This window comes from Kogia breviceps, chromosome X, assembly GCF_026419965.1.
Source record: "Kogia breviceps isolate mKogBre1 chromosome X, mKogBre1 haplotype 1, whole genome shotgun sequence".
In the NCBI taxonomy this organism is placed as follows: domain Eukaryota; kingdom Metazoa; phylum Chordata; class Mammalia; order Artiodactyla; family Physeteridae; genus Kogia; species Kogia breviceps.
Window position 1 is genome coordinate 99,808,518 of NC_081330.1, and position 16,109 is coordinate 99,824,626.

At 59.3% G+C, this 16,109-nt stretch overlaps 1 protein-coding gene across 3 annotated transcripts in view; it reads left to right on the forward strand.

Moving 5' to 3' along the window:
* Positions 1-16,109, forward strand: part of BCOR (BCL6 corepressor) — a 117,843-nt gene that overhangs the window by 20,038 nt on the left and 81,696 nt on the right. The window contains exon 1 of one of the 3 annotated variants that reach the window (XM_059050703.2): positions 8,996-9,107. The exons of the other annotated variants lie outside the window; for them this stretch is intronic. The gene's annotated coding sequence lies outside the window, so the exon portion shown is untranslated. Of the gene's footprint in view, positions 1-8,995; positions 9,108-16,109 lie in introns of those variants that run through there. 3 annotated transcript variants of the gene reach the window in all.

A 16,109-nucleotide genomic window follows, 5' to 3' on the forward strand; every position in this document is an offset into this window, starting at 1 on the left:
GAAGGCCGGGCGAGGAGGGGAGCCAGGACGCCTCTCCCACTTCCTCCCATTCCTCCTTCCCCGCCTGCTCCCCCCCTTCCTTCCTGCTTCCCCATCGAAACCGGGAGGGCCTGGGTCACTCGCCGTGCGGTTTCCCCGCTGCCGGGTCCAGGCCGCAGGCGGCGGGGGGGAGCTACCCCGCCCCACGGCTCCCGCCCCTCTCCCGGGGCTCGCAGCACCGCGGCGCTGCAGTGCGCCCCTCCTCGCCTCTTTTTCTAAAGTGCCTGCAGATACAAAAGCGGTTTCGTAATGCCTTCCGTCTGCGAGAGCCGGAGGACCTTGGCTGACCTTTCGGAAACTGATTGCAACTGCCTGTTAACAGCCCGTACTGACCGCACGGAGCGGAGCGGAGGACAATCATTTAAGTGACAGACGGCGAGGTGGCCTCGGCTCAGTCGAGCGGCCTGGTTAAGCCCGCTCCGCCCCTCCCCCCGAGTCTCTCCCCACCCCTAGCTTCGGGCGCACTGCGGGCTGTGGCGGGCGCTCGGGCGGGCAGGGAGGGCGCGTCGTGCGCGCGCGCGTGTGTGAGTGTGTGTGTGTGTGTCCGCGATTACCGGCCGACGGGTTAACCCTTAGCCGAGCGGCCGGCCCTTTTGAGGCCGGACGCTGCTGGCTTAATCTGCCATCTGCAAAAGAGGAATGAAAGGGCCGCCTCCGCCGACTTTCCCTAATGGGTAAACTGTCCCCTCTCAGCGTGACCGGGGCTGCGTCCCTCCTGCTGCCGGGGAAAGATCCCGACCCTCGGTCCTTCCGGCACGTCCCTGGGTCCCCTCCGTGCGCCCCCTCCCTCCCTGCACACAGACACCGACACGGGGAACAGCACGGGGACAACGCGAGGGGTCCAAAGGCTCCGAGAGACTCGTGGTGCAGTGGACGTGGGTGTTCCCAGTGTTTTCTGTTTTGGAAACTGGAGATGGGTGGGGGGTGGGACCGCACTGGGAAGGCGAGGTGGGGGAGGGGAGGCTGGTGACAGGGCACCTCGGGCTGCGCTCGCTCCCTCTCTCGGGAGAGATCGCCAGCTGCTCTCCAACAGGCAGCGCCCTGAAATCTATTTAAAGAGAGGGAAAGGGGAGGAGAACAAAGGGGGAGGAGGGGGGCGGCGAGCAGAGCCAGGGCGAGAGCGAGCGAGCAGGGAGGATCCGCCGCTCCGCGGGCACATCAAGCGCTCACATCTGTACACTCCGCGATCGATGGGGAGAATGGATAATATTTGTCAGCTGCAGACCTTTCTCTTCCCGGTTCCCGGGGAGGGGAGGGGAGGGGAGGGGAGGGGGAGGGGGAGGGGGAGGGGGAGGGGCGGGCAGACCAGGCGAGAGAGGCCGCCTCAAGGACAGCGCGCTTCTCGCTGCAGCCACACGGAAACCCAGAGCCATGAAAGCCCGGGGATTTTTCTCTTATTATCATTATTAATTATTTTTTATTATTCCACAGCAGCCAGAGAACGCTCGGCGGCGCCCCTCCCCCGCTTGCCCGCCGCCTCCCTTTGTTGATTCTCAGCTGCGAGCGCGGCGGGCCCGAGCCGCCGCCGCCGCCGCTGCCGCCGAGCACGATCTGCTCTTGCGCCCTCGGTCGCAGCTGCGGCCCAGGAAGCCTGAGCTGCGTCCCCGCCCCCCGCCCCCCACGGCGCGGCTGCCCCCGCACCCCCCCCCCCCCTGCTGCCCGCCACGAGGCCGGCCCAGCCTCTTCGCTGTTCCTCGCTGCGGCTCCGCGTCCCCAACGCCGAGCAGAGGCGCTGGCTGCTGCCGCCCCGAGCCTCCGGCCGCGCGGGGGCCTTCGCCACCCCCCCACCCCGCGGCGGCTGCACTCTGATGCCGCCGTCCCCACACATGGTCTTCATTTCGCACACTAGCTGCGTGCTTCCTCTCCGCTCCCCTCCTCGGGGCTTTTCGGAACGAGGAGGGAGGTTTAGAGGAAGTTGGAAACCCAGCGAGCCCAGGGGAAAGGGGGAAAACCCTCGCTCTCTTTCTGAGCTTCCGAGGCGGAGGGGAGCGCCCCGCGGAGGGTGGGGCAGAGCCTGGGTGTCCTCCCCTTCCTCAGGTGCGGGAAGGGCGAAGTGAGCGGTGGCGGTCGGGGGAGGACAGGGAGATGGAGAGCGAGAGTTCCAGGTCTGCTTTCGCTCCGTTCCCTCGCCCGCACGCACCGGCCTGGGCAGAAGTGACCCGCCCCCTCGCAACGGCACAGCGGGCCTGGGAGCCGATCGGATTAGCGGTCATCAAATGGGACCAAAGACACCTCAGACTGTCCCCCACCTCCCGCGCGGGGAAGCTCCCTGGGCCTTTGCCCCCTTCCTCCTCCAGGATTGAAAGCCCAGAGCCGACGCCCCACAGGCCCGGGGTCCGGGCCCACTCTGGGGGTGGGGGGGAATTGTGATGCAGAAAGTTCTAGTCAGGGTTTACTTGTAGCTTTGCGCCCCCCATCCCCGCTGTCCTTCTACGATTCTGGGCCAGCCTGCGGCGGCGTCCCCGACTGCTCCGCGGTCTTGGGCAGGGCAGGAAGCTGGCACGGCCGCCGGCTGGGCCGGCGCCACTTGGCCGGGCCGGCTGCTCGCTGGAACTCGCGCGGCACCTTCGCGCCGAGTCGGGTTCCCGGGTCTCCCGCCCGGTCACCCTGAGCGGCTGACCGCCCCCCCACCCCCTGGTCCGTCGTCCTCCCTCCGGAGTCTCCCTGTCTCCACCCGCCCTCTCAGTTTTTCCCCTCCTCAGTCTGTCTCAGGAGCCCCGTAGCGCAGTCAACCGCCCTTCCCGAGATTCAAAAAGAAGTTTTGTGTTTCCCCGGGGGCAGCAGCCTAATGCTTCCCTTGTTTTCCGGAACAAAGCAGACATTCAGTGGGGAGGGGGCAGGAGCTGACTCCTTCCCCTCCCCGCAGCACCCCGCACCCCTGCAGGTTCAGAACGCTCGCTCCCCGGCCCCGGTGGCCTGGGGGTGGGGTGGGGGCCCTTCTTCTCCGGACTCGGCTACAAAAGCCTCGCCCTCGGCGCCTCCCCCCTCCCCCCCCCAGCCTCTGCCGGGAGCCGGAGAGAAGGCGACATGGTGTTTGGGTGAGGTTCCCAGCCTGGGCGGGGGTGGGGGGGGCGCACGCAGCTGTTTACAGTGTGCCTGTGCTGCTGGAAGCTCACCCGCCGCCGCCTGACAGCGTGGGGCACCCGCGCGCTGCCAGCTCAGAGGAGGCGCGGGGCGGCGAGCCCTCCGGCACTCGGCCCGAGGCCTCGGCAGCCCCGGGCCCCGGGCGCGCGGGGAAGCTCGAGGTCTCCAATAGCGCATTCCTCTTCTAGCCCACAGACCGTCCCCCCACCTCCTCCCCAACAATGGTCTGAATCCGGTAGTGCATCAAAGGAACTGGGGGGAAGGAGTGAAGAGCTCGCAAGGGGCGCTCAGAGCAGTCTTTGCTCCCGGCTTCTGGGCACTCCTTCCCCTCGCCGGGGGTTAGTTCTCCGGCCAGAGTGAGCAAAGCACACCACTCTTGCGACTCGGAGATGCTTCTCCCTCCGGATAGCTCTTCGCAGACTCACCTGCCCCTGCCCACCCTGCCCGATGGACTTCCCCTCGCCCCACTGCCGGGGGAACCGCTGCACTAACTGTGCCCACGCGCGCCAGGCCTTCTTGTCCGCGCAGTGCTGCCTTAGATCCCGCTCCAGTTCTTCCCCTCTCCCCGGGCCTGTGGCCGGCCCCCGGCGCCTCCAGCGCGGCCTGAAACTTGATCCCGTGTCGGAAGGACAGTGTGTAAACACCAGGCGCGCTCCGAGAGCCCGCGGGAGGTGCCGGGCGAGGGCCGCCCGGGCAGCTCCGAGGCCCCGTGCTCCCGCCCGCCTGCTCGCCCTGGGCACGATCGGCGGGGCCGCCGCCTCGCTCTCTGCCTTCCCAGTTGGCTCAGCTAATTGGAGCCGCCGCCGCCACTGCGGCGGCCTCTTGTTGAATTTTCTAGATCGTAACCGTTCAGTCGTGGCTGCTTGCGGCTCCCCTCCCCCTCCCCCAGCTGTTATCTCCGCCGGCAACTTGTTGGTGGTGGGGACCGTCCCTCCGCTGACCCTGGCCTCAAGCTCGGTGTACACCCCAGCAGTTCGGGGGGGTGTTTGTGCGGTGCTTGGGAGGGGAGGTAGAGTCTTATCCGAACTGTGAGGCTTCGCGCCGGAATCTCAAGCCCCTTGTTTTGGTGAATGCAAATACTATCCAGGGGATCCTATGGGCAGAAAGCCATCGTCCTTGCTGTCTTGCACCAGGAGGTAGTGATAGTCCCGAGAGGCTTCAGGACCAACTCCACCAGCAGTTTTGGTTGGTTCCAGGAAAACGTTCAGAAGGGCGGGGTGGTGGGGAGGCCCACCGGGGCTGCCTACCTCCTCCAAGCCGAATCAGCCCTGAGCTTGTGCCAGGAGGCCCTCCTGGGCCCTTGGGTCCCCCCCAGCTGAGCCTCCCTTCTCCCTTGGCCAGCTGTCTCATACCCTAGTCACATGACCCTGCTAGATGCAAACTGTGGGGTCTGCAAACTGTCAGGTCTGCATGGGTCTGGAGGAGGCCCAGAGCCTGGCCCGTTGGCCAAGGTGGGAAGGAGCCAGGGACTCAGGAGGACGTTGCTGGCGATGCTGGGGCAGTTGCTCTATATCCAACACCCGCCTTAGAACGTCTTTTCCTCTGAAAAGAACTTTTGCTAGTGCGTTTCACAGGCCCGGGGCCCGGTGTTGTAAAAGTGGCTGCACCCCCAGCCCGGAAACGCATAAATACAGGCAGGCAAACTCCCAGGGGGCTGGGTCTGTGAGCCACCACCGAGGGGATCTATAGCAGCCAGAGAGCATCAGCTTTTCCTGTGACAGTTCTGAGAAGGGCCCCTGTTCCCTCCCTTTGATGGTTTCTCTGACAACTGTTAGGGAACAAAGAGGCAAGGCCACTGGCTCATTAACTGTCATTTTCTAACACCTCTTTCCTTCCCTTCTAACTTTTACCCAAATTGCCACTTTGGGGTTTTCCTGAGGTGTCCTTTCTATTTATAACCAGAGCAAGATTTCTGATTCAATCCATATTGATTTAAGGCATGATAAAAAAGGGAATCTATAAAACTAATATTATAAGTTAGTGTCTGGGATGGCAACTTCAATAGGTCAAGTTCACCTAGTTCTTTGGCATCTGTAAACCTCCAGGCCCTTCCAATCAGATAACCTAAGTGTGTCTCCCACTGTTAGTTTCTCTTCTCTTTCTGTAGTGGAAAAAAAGGAATCCTTTCAAAGATGTTTATTCTTCTTCACCCCTTCGCTATCAGTGTGTGAGAACCTTGTTTCTGTGTAGGGGAAAGTGTATTTCTGTGTTTTGATAAAGAAGAAAGTAATTTGTGTTCCTCTTCAGGCCTGAAAAGATAATTGTGCGTCCCGGGAGCTCGCTCTTCTCCTGGCTGTTTAACAGACAATCTGGATTCTTGTTCTGTAGCAGGAGTACTTCAATGTCCCAGCCTCCTTCTCATCGTCGTCCCCTTCTCTGTCACCAGCCAGCCATCACCAGACCCTTCAGCAGGTCACATGGCCGAGGGTTTCTGTCTTGAAGGCTGGTGGTGCCTCAGAAGACCCTGTGACTCCGAGCCTAATTCACATTTCTTTTACTGTGCAAAGAATATTCTGAGCCATTGGAATTCCCAGTCCATCTCCCTGAAAGCTTATGCCAAAAGCTCCCCATGGGGCCTATCGGTGATGGATGTCATGAGGCCCTGGGAAGGAGCCATTACGGTGGGAAGTGTTGAGTGCTTGCCTGCAGGACTCAGATCTGAACCAAACTGAAGTGCAAATGGCAGCAAAAAGGGCAGCTCCATCCACCTGATACCTTGCTTGAAAATAAATCCTACCCCATCCCACTCCCCAGCTGGTAAAGCCTGGGAGCACATCATTCCTGTGGCCTCCCTTTAGCGTGACTTAGGAATGGTACAGTTCAGCATATCAGGAAGTTGAGAGGCATCCACTACTCCTCACTTCCCCTGGCGCTGGGCTCAGCTTGGCTGAACTTGCCGTTCCTGTCTCTTTAGAGGAGCTGGTTGTGTTCCCAAAGCAGGATCGCACTGTGCCGCCTCCCCAGGGATCCCCAGCTATTGATTTTTAATATCCGTATTCAGTATTGTGTATTAAATATTGAATCCATGCACGAGAGGATGTGATGCAAATCACCAGCCGTGCCTGAGACTTTAATAGTTGTTTTATTGCCCGGAAACCACAGTTGGACGCAAGGCATCCTGCAGCCAAGGCTGGGGGTGGGGATGACAGGCAGAGAGGAGAGCTGAGCAGACAAGCAGAGCGGGGCCTCCCGAAGATACAAGACCTCTGGAATGGCCACTGCTGAAGGCACAGCCAGGAACCGACAGCTCACCCCTGGGCAGGTGGGTTGGGGGCCAGCTCGCAGGCTGCTATGGAAAGAGCGGACGGAGGCTGTTGGGTGAGACCTGAGTAGAGGAAGAGGTGTGAGGCTGTGTCCTTCCTTCCTGGACTTCCTAACTGGACTGTTCATTCCCGTCCGGCCATCCGCCTTCCCCTCCACACAGATATTCACCCAGACACACACACACACAGAGCTATTGAACAGGAAAGTGAACTTGGGAGCAGGAAACCCCAGGCCTGGGGCCTCCTCCACCACTCTTAGCTCTGAGACCTTGGTGCAGACCTCTCTTAACCCCTCTGGGCCCCATCTCTCTCCTCTGCCAATAGGGGTAACGCTATCTGCTCTACCTCCCTCACAGCCCGGTGGTGAGGCCGGTGCAAAGAAGATAATATTCAGGGAAAAGGCTTTTGTAAACTGTCAGGCCCCACATAGGCTGGCTGAGGGATTAGTGCTGGCTTTCCCTTTATGCTCCCCTTGTCCTCCAGGCTGTGGCTCCGAGCTGGCTTCTTTTCTCTCAGGCGTGCGCCCCCTCCCCTGTTACGGGCCCTTTCCTCCTCTCCCCTGGCCACCTCCGCTTGGTCTCCCGGGCTCCTCTGCCAGGACTCTGCACTCAGGCTGTGCAGTTAGGTTTCGAGGACGCCCAGCAGGGAGACAGGAAGGGCGAGAACGACTCGTGTGTGTGTGTGTGTGTGTGTGTGTGTGTGTGTGTGTGTGTGTGTGTGCGGTGGGGGTGGGTACAGCCAGTGTGCCGCCAAGCCAACAGCCGCGGGAAAGCGCTCAGCTTCATTCGAGGAAGAGAGGCGAGCTCCGCGGCTTGCTGCCCCGGGCTGCAGAGCCAGCGGGGGGAGAAGTGGGGAGGATCAGTGAGTAGGGGGCGCTGCTGGCCCAGTGGGGGGTGGGGGTGGGAGCGGCGGAGAACTTGAGGCTGGGGGTCTCTTCTCACATGACACTGTTCCTCCTTGCAGGAAGTCCAGTCTTGATTCCCGATTATTGGAAAGTCGGGGCGTGGGCTTTGCCATAGGGGTCTTGCGATCGGGAAGCTGGAATGTCAATTCGGTCGAGGGTGGTGGCCTCTCAGCGCCTCCAAGTCAGATAAACAGTTGCCAGAGGCCCCCCCAGGGTGGAGACTCGAGGGCTGCACTCTTGCCTTGAGAAAGTGCGGAGCTCCTCAAACCCATACCTTGTCTGGGGGTCAGGGAGGGGCGGGGACCAGAGGGGTACCTATCATTTAAGCCCACTCCGTGGACCCCACCATCTGCTGGGAAGATCCAAGCTGACTCGCCGAGCCAGCCCAGGCCCAACAGAGACCAGCTCTGGCAGTAGGCCCCGCCGGGAGTCCGCATCGGCGTCCTTGGGCGCGCAAACCGGGGGATGCCAGGCAGGGCCTGGCTGCGCACGCCTCCGCGTCGGGGCTTGGGCATCTGCTGCTGCCTGCGTTTCCGGGTCTGCGGCTGAGCCTCCCTGGCTCTCTCCTCCCGCTTTGTTTCGCTGCCAACTTCTCGCCTGCCCTCGCCAGTCTCCTGGGTCGGCCGGTCGCGCTCTGCCTCTCCGAGTGCGTCTCAGCTTTTACGCTTCCTCGCTCTTTGCGCACGTGTGTGACCGCCTTCCCTCAACCCAGGCTCAGCTCGGCCTCTTCTCGCGGGCTACTTGGCACTGCCCTCGGATCGCTGCGAGTGTGCACCCCTGGCGCCCCCTCCCCTGCCCCAGGCTGCAGCGCCCGGGGCTCGGCGACCTCCGGGACTGAAACGTGCTGAAACATGCCGAGGTTCTGGTTTAGCTCCCCGAAAGCAAACCCAAGAGGATTCCAAGTATCCCTCACTGCGCTCCTCGTTGCTCCCAGCCCTAGGCAGCAACTGGAGGGGGACTTTTATGAGACCTACTTTGCAGAGTTAAAGGGAACCACTTCTGTGGCCGACCTCGCGCCGTCTGTGGCGTTCTGCGAACTCTCGAGACTGTAAGCCTCTGAGAATTTGAGTACACGGCTATGCCGCTGACCCGAAAGTTGGCCGGACGTGTGGGTCCGGGTGGCGGTGCCCGAAAGTGCGTGTGCATGTGCGGATCGCAGGGACTCTCGGTGGATTAGCCGCCACAAAGGGAGGAGGAGGGGGCGCGGGCCTTGGACGCTGGGGCTGGGGGCCAGCTGGGGGCCTGCGAACACCCTAGGCCGCGGGTCAAGTGAAGACACCCTTCCGAGCCCGCCCCCTCCCCCTGAGACCCGTGCGCGGCCGGTCTCTGAGGCGGAAACACCGTCCAACTCCTTGAAAGTAAACTTGCCGCGAGGGGAGCGAAGGGGGGAGGGGGCTGGCGGGGGTGTCTGCGTCTGGAAGGCTTGTGTCAAGTTTCAGCCCCTAATGACTCGCGGTGGCAAGGTGCCAGGGCCCTGGGAACGGCGGCAGGGGGAAGGGCGGCGGGGGGTCGGGGTGAGAGTGACCGGACTCGCGAACCCAGAGGCGCACCGCGCGTTCTCCGGCCGGAGGAGGCCGGCGGGGCGGGGGCGGCGGGCGGGGAGGGGGCGCTCCGAGAGCCGCCTGAGCCGAGAGGAGCGCAGGCATCTTCCGCAATCCATTCATGCACTGAAGCGCGTGCAGAGCTGCTGATCGCTGCCATTGTTACTCGCGGGCGGTGTGGGAGCCGAGCCTCCACTCTGGCGAGAGATAAATGGCCTCTGACAGCCCCTCCTCGCCAAGAGAGCTCCTCGGATTTCACCGCGCGGCGGCTCTCAGGTCTGTGCCTCGCTCGCTTCCCGGTGAGAACCTTTAAATCAGCCTCCCGGCCCTCCCTCCTCCCGGACGCTGCCCCCCGCCTGCTCAGGCCCTGGCAGGGCCCCGGGCGCGCTGCGCGCAGTCTCCGGCCCCCTCCCCACCTGGTGGGGAGGACAAGGTGGGGAGCTCCGGGCGGACACGCGGGCCGCGGGGGGAGGCGGCTGGAGCCCCCCGCCCCAGCTCCGCACCTCCCCCGGAGCTGAGCCCCGCGCCCCGCCTCCGCGCCCACAAGATGGATCAGGCTACCGTGCGGAGAGCGGGCTGTAAATATTTAAAAAGTCTCTCGCGCGCCGGCGGTAATGGCTTTCGCAGTCGGAATGTGTGCTGGGAGAAGAGAGGAAGGACGATGCGTGTACTGTGTTGCGAGATGGGGGAATTGTTCCTATTTCCCCCCCCACGCCGTGGTCCGGGGTGGGCTGCAGGTTCCGGCTTCCCGATTTCCCGCCCTCCGTTCTCTGCCGCCGCGTCCCACGATAGCGTTTGAGAAAGCCAATCGATAGGGAACTTGAGCATGGCACGGCGACGGAGGCTCGGACGAGGTGACCTGGAGCCACTCTCCCCTTCAGGGTCTCCAGAGGTCCTAGGCTGGGACTGGTCCGAGACCCCCGGTCCAGGTCTGCTTCTCCCTGATGCACAGGGGAGGGCGGGAAACGCACAGGTTGAAGCCCCCTGAGTTTGGGTGGTCGCTAAAGCCCGGACGGGGATCTCTGCAGCGGGGCCCTGAGCCCTGTTTGTGCCTTTGCTCCCCTCCCCATGCCTCTCTTAAGCCTTGATGCACTCTAAAGGAGAGCCCTTCCCCCGCCGGCCCCCCCCTTTTGAATCGGAAAGTAGCTTTGTGGCTGCTGGGACCAAAACCTGGGAGGAGGCAACGCGGAGAGATTGGAGGGGGGGAGGTGGCGGTGCCTCGAGCCCAGGCTCAGTGGAGGTCACTCGTGGATGTGGAGGGGGATCCTTAGTACTGCTTGCGACTGTGGGCCTGGGATCTTTAAGGCTGAGCCCAGCCGGATGGAAGAGGTGGGGGAGGGGCATCCAGCTTTCTCAGCTTCTCGGCTGGGAGAGGCTTAATGGGCCCACCACAGGGTGTGTGCAGGCTGAGGCTGTCGCCTTTGCCAGTGGCCCCTCCCTGGCGGGGCGGGGGCGCCGAGTTGCCCAGAGCTGGGGCGGGCCGGGTGCCGCGGGTTCGCGCGGAAGGTTGGAGGGTGTGGGCCCATGCTGGGGCTGCTCCTCTGCACCCCTCCGCTCCGCCCGCTCGGGGACCAGCCAAAGTGTGGGTGCTGGCGGCATGTCAGGGCGCGCCAGGGCTGCTCTCCGCGTTCGAGCGCGTGGAGCTCCCGACTCCTGGCAGCTCCGCGCACGCCGTTTCCAGGGGCTTGTGTTGCGCCCTACTCGCTTGTTTGTCTCGTGTGAGCCTCGTAAACCGCCCTGATTTATTACCCAGACTAAATGCTTAATTTGTGAATATGAAACAGATTAAAAGGGGCGGGGGGGAGGGGGCTTGGGGTCGGCATATTTTAGCAATCAGACCAAAGCAGGCCGGCAGATGTTTCAAATTTGTCGACATTTTCAGGCTCATGTGGAAAGCCAGCCAGAATGGTCAAGAGGTCCTTTCTCCTTCCTTCAACCTGAGAACTTGGCAGTGATCAAAAGGAGGTGATTAGTAGCTACAGAGAAAAGACACCAGAAGGCAAGGAGTTAACAGAGGCAGAGCCCTTCACCTCGAAGATTGGAATGGGGGTGAGGGGTGAGAGCTGGTCACAAAGGCGAGAGGGGTCCGGACTAAAAAGGCCCAAGTCCTAGAAGCCAACTTCGAAGAATAAAGTAGAGGATCCATTAAAAGTTAATTCAGCAAATAAACTTCATTTGCGATAATACAAACAGGAAAGATGGAAAGGCCAACTTAAAATAGCCAAAAGATAATAAAAATAAATCGTTTTTATGTGGCCTGTACATGTGCTTCGCTACAGTGATCTGCAGCGGCATGGGCCTCTCCCGAGCACCCTCTCCCTTTGAAAAGCCCCCATGTGTACAGGCAGTGTTTGGGTTTTTTTTCTTTTTTTGGCATTTGTCATTTTGGGGCAACTTCACACATCAAAGGCGAGCACAGTGTTCTTATCAGCTCCCTGGTTTCAGCCGCCCAGTGAAGCAGATACAGTTTCTATAAATTGGACTTCTCCTCTGGGTTTTGATTGATCATCACCATATGAGATTATTGAAAGTCTAATGTCTCATTTCACTTTCTCCAAGGGGTGAGGAGGGGAACAGTTTATTGGAAGTCAGGCCACGTGAAGATTCTGGTGTTGTGCAATAGTAATTCCCATTATCCTGGGTATATCAGCCTCTGGAAAGTCCCATGCATCTCCTGCTGGTTCCTTGTACCACCTTCCCCCCCCCCCCCCAGGTCTCAGCTTCAGGCACTGTTAACAGGTACAGTACAAACTAGAGCCTTCTGGAGCCTTTGTAGTTAGAAGGACAAAATGGCTGTTGACTAAAAATAAGGCAAGAAAAGATTAATTTTTTAAAACATTTATTATTAACTCAAGAATCCCCTTTCGAGGACTGTTTCCTACTCCAAACTTTTTTGTTCTCCTTTTGCCTCAATACCATCTTTCATTTTATTAAAGTTGATTATGGTCCCTCTGTCTTGTCCTCAGCCAGACAAAGGCTTAGGGAAAGTCAGAGAACGTATTAATTATATGTTTCTTGTAAACTGACTTTTCATTTCCCCCTAACACATTTAGTTGGCTTGGTGTTTAGTTCAGCGCTCAATTGCTGCAAATATGCTGCTTTAAAATGCTGTCTTTATTAAAACAAATAAATGAATGCAGAGACCTTTCTAATTTCAACTCGCGTGGGCTAGAAACAGAACAGAAAACCGAAAGCGAGAGCAAGAATGAGGGAAAGGCAGCGGGGAGGAGAGAGAAAAGAGACCAGGACACACACACACACACACACACACACACACACACGCAAGCACACGCAAGCACACGAACGCACGGCTCCCTCCCCAACCCTGTTAAACTGGTCCATACAATTGTCCCTGGCCGCACCCTGCAGCTCGCCAGCCCGCCTGGATATTCCATCACTTGGCGCCTAAGGCGATCATTAGCTGTGAAAGGACAGCCTCCTCTACCTGCTGGCAGCCCATCACTTACCAGCCAGGGGGGAGGCTGGCTGCAGGCTCCTGCGCCTGGACTGGGCCCCATTTGCTCAGCCCGAGAGGGATCCTGGGTCCTTGCCCCTGGGTGCATTGGTGCCTAATTAAACTCTATCCAGGGCAACGTGCACTAAATCTACGAAGGCTGAGAGGAAGCTGGGGTGGGGTGGGGTGGGGGGGAGGCGGTCATTACCTGGGCAGAGAAAGTGAATCTTCTGAGAGACAGGAAGGGATCCCTCTGATCACACTGTCTGTTTATCCTCAGCAGAGCCTCTGAGTACACATTTAACTCTCGTGCTGAAATCAAGGAGACATGGAAATGAGGAAGAAAAAAAAAAAATCCAGAGCCCACACATAACTAAACAGGGCCTGTGTCACCACCAGGCAAGAGGGAGGTCTTCCGTAGCTCCAAACGGACAATGCTAGCTGCAGAAAAATGACTCGGGTGCCCTTGTGGCATTGGAGCTATTGCTCATGTGCCACGGCCCCATCGCACGTGGGAGCCGGAGCTGTATAAATGGCTGTGAGGACAGAAAGAAGCAGACGTGTCAGGAGCCCAAGGACCAGGTGTGTATGTTGTGAAGCTAAACGGACCGTGGAAAAGCAGAGGAAGCATCCTCAGCCGAAGGCCAGGGACCCCACTAAGACCTGAGCCCTGGCAGGACGGAAATGGCCAGACCATGTCTTAAAGCAACAGCTGGGAAAACAGGAGTGCACGCAGATCTCAGAGCATAGCCTCCAGGGCTTTGATTGAGCCCCCATTTAGTCCAGCTGAGGAAATCGGTTCAGAGCGTGACAACGCTAGCTCAAGGTGACACATCAGTGGCAAAAGTAGGACCAGAACCCAGAGCTCCCTGATTTGGGAGTCAGAGGAGTAAGAGGACTTCTGGTTAGAGAGGGACCCGGGGTGATCTTGGTCACTGCAGAGCCCAGGTATTCTTGTCACATAGCATTTGTTAAGCACTTGCTGTGTGCAGAGCGCTGTGCTGGGCCTACGAGACCACAGTGCTAGGAGCCCTCAAAGGCCCGAGCAGGTGAGTAGGGGGTAACACAGGCCATGAAGGACGGTGGGCGAGGGGGCTGGGGAAGAAGGAAGCTGGCCACTCGAAGGGCCACAGCGAGGTTTACGGGAGGGCAGCCTGGACATGAGGCCACTCTCCCCTGGGTGGAGGTGCGAGAGAGGCCATCTGGACCAGGGCCTTTCACTCCGCTGTCGTCGGAGGGCCTGCCGGCGTTTCCCAAGGCAGGAAGGGAAAGTGAGGCTCGTGCGAATGGAGGAGGCAACTTTTCTAGCTCGAGCACTACGTGCAGCTCTCTCTCTTGCTCTGGACAAATACGAGAGTGTAGCTTACCCCCCAAAAGCTCCTGGATAAATGGAGGCTCTCTGGGGGAGCCGGTAAGGGAGTACCGCCTCCCTTAACAAAATAAACCTGAGACTCTCCAAGGTGTAGCACTGGAAGCAGTCTTCCAGCAGAGAAAGGGGGCTGGCTTAAGTGCCCCCGACCCCCCCCCCCCGCACCCCCTGGATTCCACCTGCCCCTTGGGGCGCTCGCAGTGTGATCACAGGTGCCCTCCCTGCAGCCATCTGGCCTCCACCCAGCCTCTGCTCTTGGTTTCTCTAAGCAGAGGCGAAACACGCTGGAACCTTCAAAGCACATTCCTAAACACTAAGGGAGAGCGGTGGGGAAGCGAAAACAAAGGCCCAGGAGCGCTGGAGCAGTTCAGCTTACAGAGTCTGTGGGCCAACAGGGCTGGCCCAAGTTCAGTCAGACTTCCTGGCCGCGGGCCAGCTGGAGCTGGCAGCCTGCCCCGTCCAGCCCACCACTCAGGCCCACATCGCCCCCAGCCCAGGGCACACCCTCGCACCTAGCCCGAGCCCCAGGAAAGCCTGCTGCCCCTTATAGCAGTGCCCTCGGCCCGCCCTCCCCTCATCTAGGTGGCTAGCTCCAGACAGCCAGCGAATGGCCTCTGCAGCCCTCCACCCAGAGCTTGCCAAGAGTGACGGCGTTGCCAGCGGGCCAGACCCTTGGGGTGGCCCGGTGGGTCTGGCAGGGGCGGGGGTAGCTTCAGGCCTTGAGCAGCCAAGTGTGGCCGTTGTGAACACTTGGTCACTGTTTACCCTCGTGCGTCGTAAAAATATCATCATGTTCTATATGTGTCAAGGCTGGGAAGCACTGCTAACTCTCGATAAGTGTGACATCCAGGCCCCAAGAGGTACCCATACATATCACGGGGAGAGTATTGGGCCATATGGACCCTGTCCGAAGGTGAGCACGGCTCATTCATTCCACAAGCACTCCATAGAGCCCCCTCTGTGTGTTGAGCACGGCGCTTGCGACTGTTGGAGGTGGCTGGGGGAGACCCCAGGCTACCAGGCTCTGGGCCCCTCCTTAGAGGACTTATAATCTCCCCTGTGCTCATAGTACCTAAAGCCGGCAGAAAGCTGCCCTTGACTTTCCTCCTCAAGCTTATATTCTTCAAGCCTGAGTGGATGGAGTGTTTCTGCCCAATTTCCACTTACAGCTGGATAACCAAAGATTGCCCCACACTCAGAGCAGCCAGCCTGCTGGATAGGGACTTGGGAACCGGGAGTTCTGCGCTTTCTTTCCTGAGGTTCCACCCAGACGATGTCACGTGCACGGCAGATGCTATGGATTACACCTGCCTGTGGCACAAAATTCCGAGAATATCTAGGGGCGCCTCTCCGCCATCCCACCACACCGTTCTTCAGCCACCCAGGCTGCCTCTCTATAGGCAATCACCGCTCCCGGTTTCTTGCTTACCCTCTCCAACATAGTCTATTTTCTTTTTTAAAAAAATTTTGGCCTTGCCCCTCAGCAATGCGGGATCTTAGTTCCCTGACCAGGAATCAAACCTGTGCCCCCTGCAGTGGAAGCGTGAAATCTGAACCACTGGACCACCAGGGAAGTCCCCCAAGATAGTCTATTAAAGCTAATTCTTTTTATTTATTTATTTTAAATTTATTTGTTTTATTTATTTATTTTGGGCTGCGTTCGGTCTTCGTTGCTGCGGGCAGGTTTTCTCTACTTGCGGCAAGCGGGGGCTGCTCTTCGTTGCTGTGCGTGGGCTTCTCATTGCAGTGGCTTCTCTTGTTGCGGAGCGCGGGCTCTAGGCGCGTGCACTTCAGTAGTTGTGGCACGAGGGTTCAGTAGTGGCTCGCGGGCTCTAGAGCTCAGGCTCAGTAGTTGTGGCGCACGGGCTTAGTTGCTCCGCGGCATGTGGGATCTTCCCAGGCCACGTCTCGAACCTGTGTTCCCTGCATTGGCAAGTAGATACTTTTTTTTTTTTTTTTTTTTTGCGGCACGCGGGCCTCTCACCGCCGCGGCCCCTCCCGTTGCGGAGCACAGGCTCCGGACGCGCAGGCCCAGCGGCCATGGCTCACGGGCCCAGCCGCTCCGCGGCATGTTGGATCTTCCCGGACTGGGGCATGAACCCGTGTCCCCTACATTGGCAGGCGGACCCCCAACCACTGTGTCACCAGGGAAGCCCAAAGCTAATTCTTTTTAAAACATTTAAATTTTATTTTGAAAAAAAATCCCAAACCCACAGAAAAATGTAAAGAACCAGTACAATGAACACGCATATAGGAAGGCAGGTTTTTGAAAGCACTATATTTATTCAACACTCCTACCCTTGGAAAGAATTCAAAACCCCTTCAAAGATCTGAATTAATTTAACTTTAATCTTAAAATGTTACTTAGGCCCTCATGGATGCATTGCTTGTACAGGGTGCTCCCCCCATAGCCCCCAGCACCTTATCATTAAGCTTGGCTCGTGGGAGGTTTCTG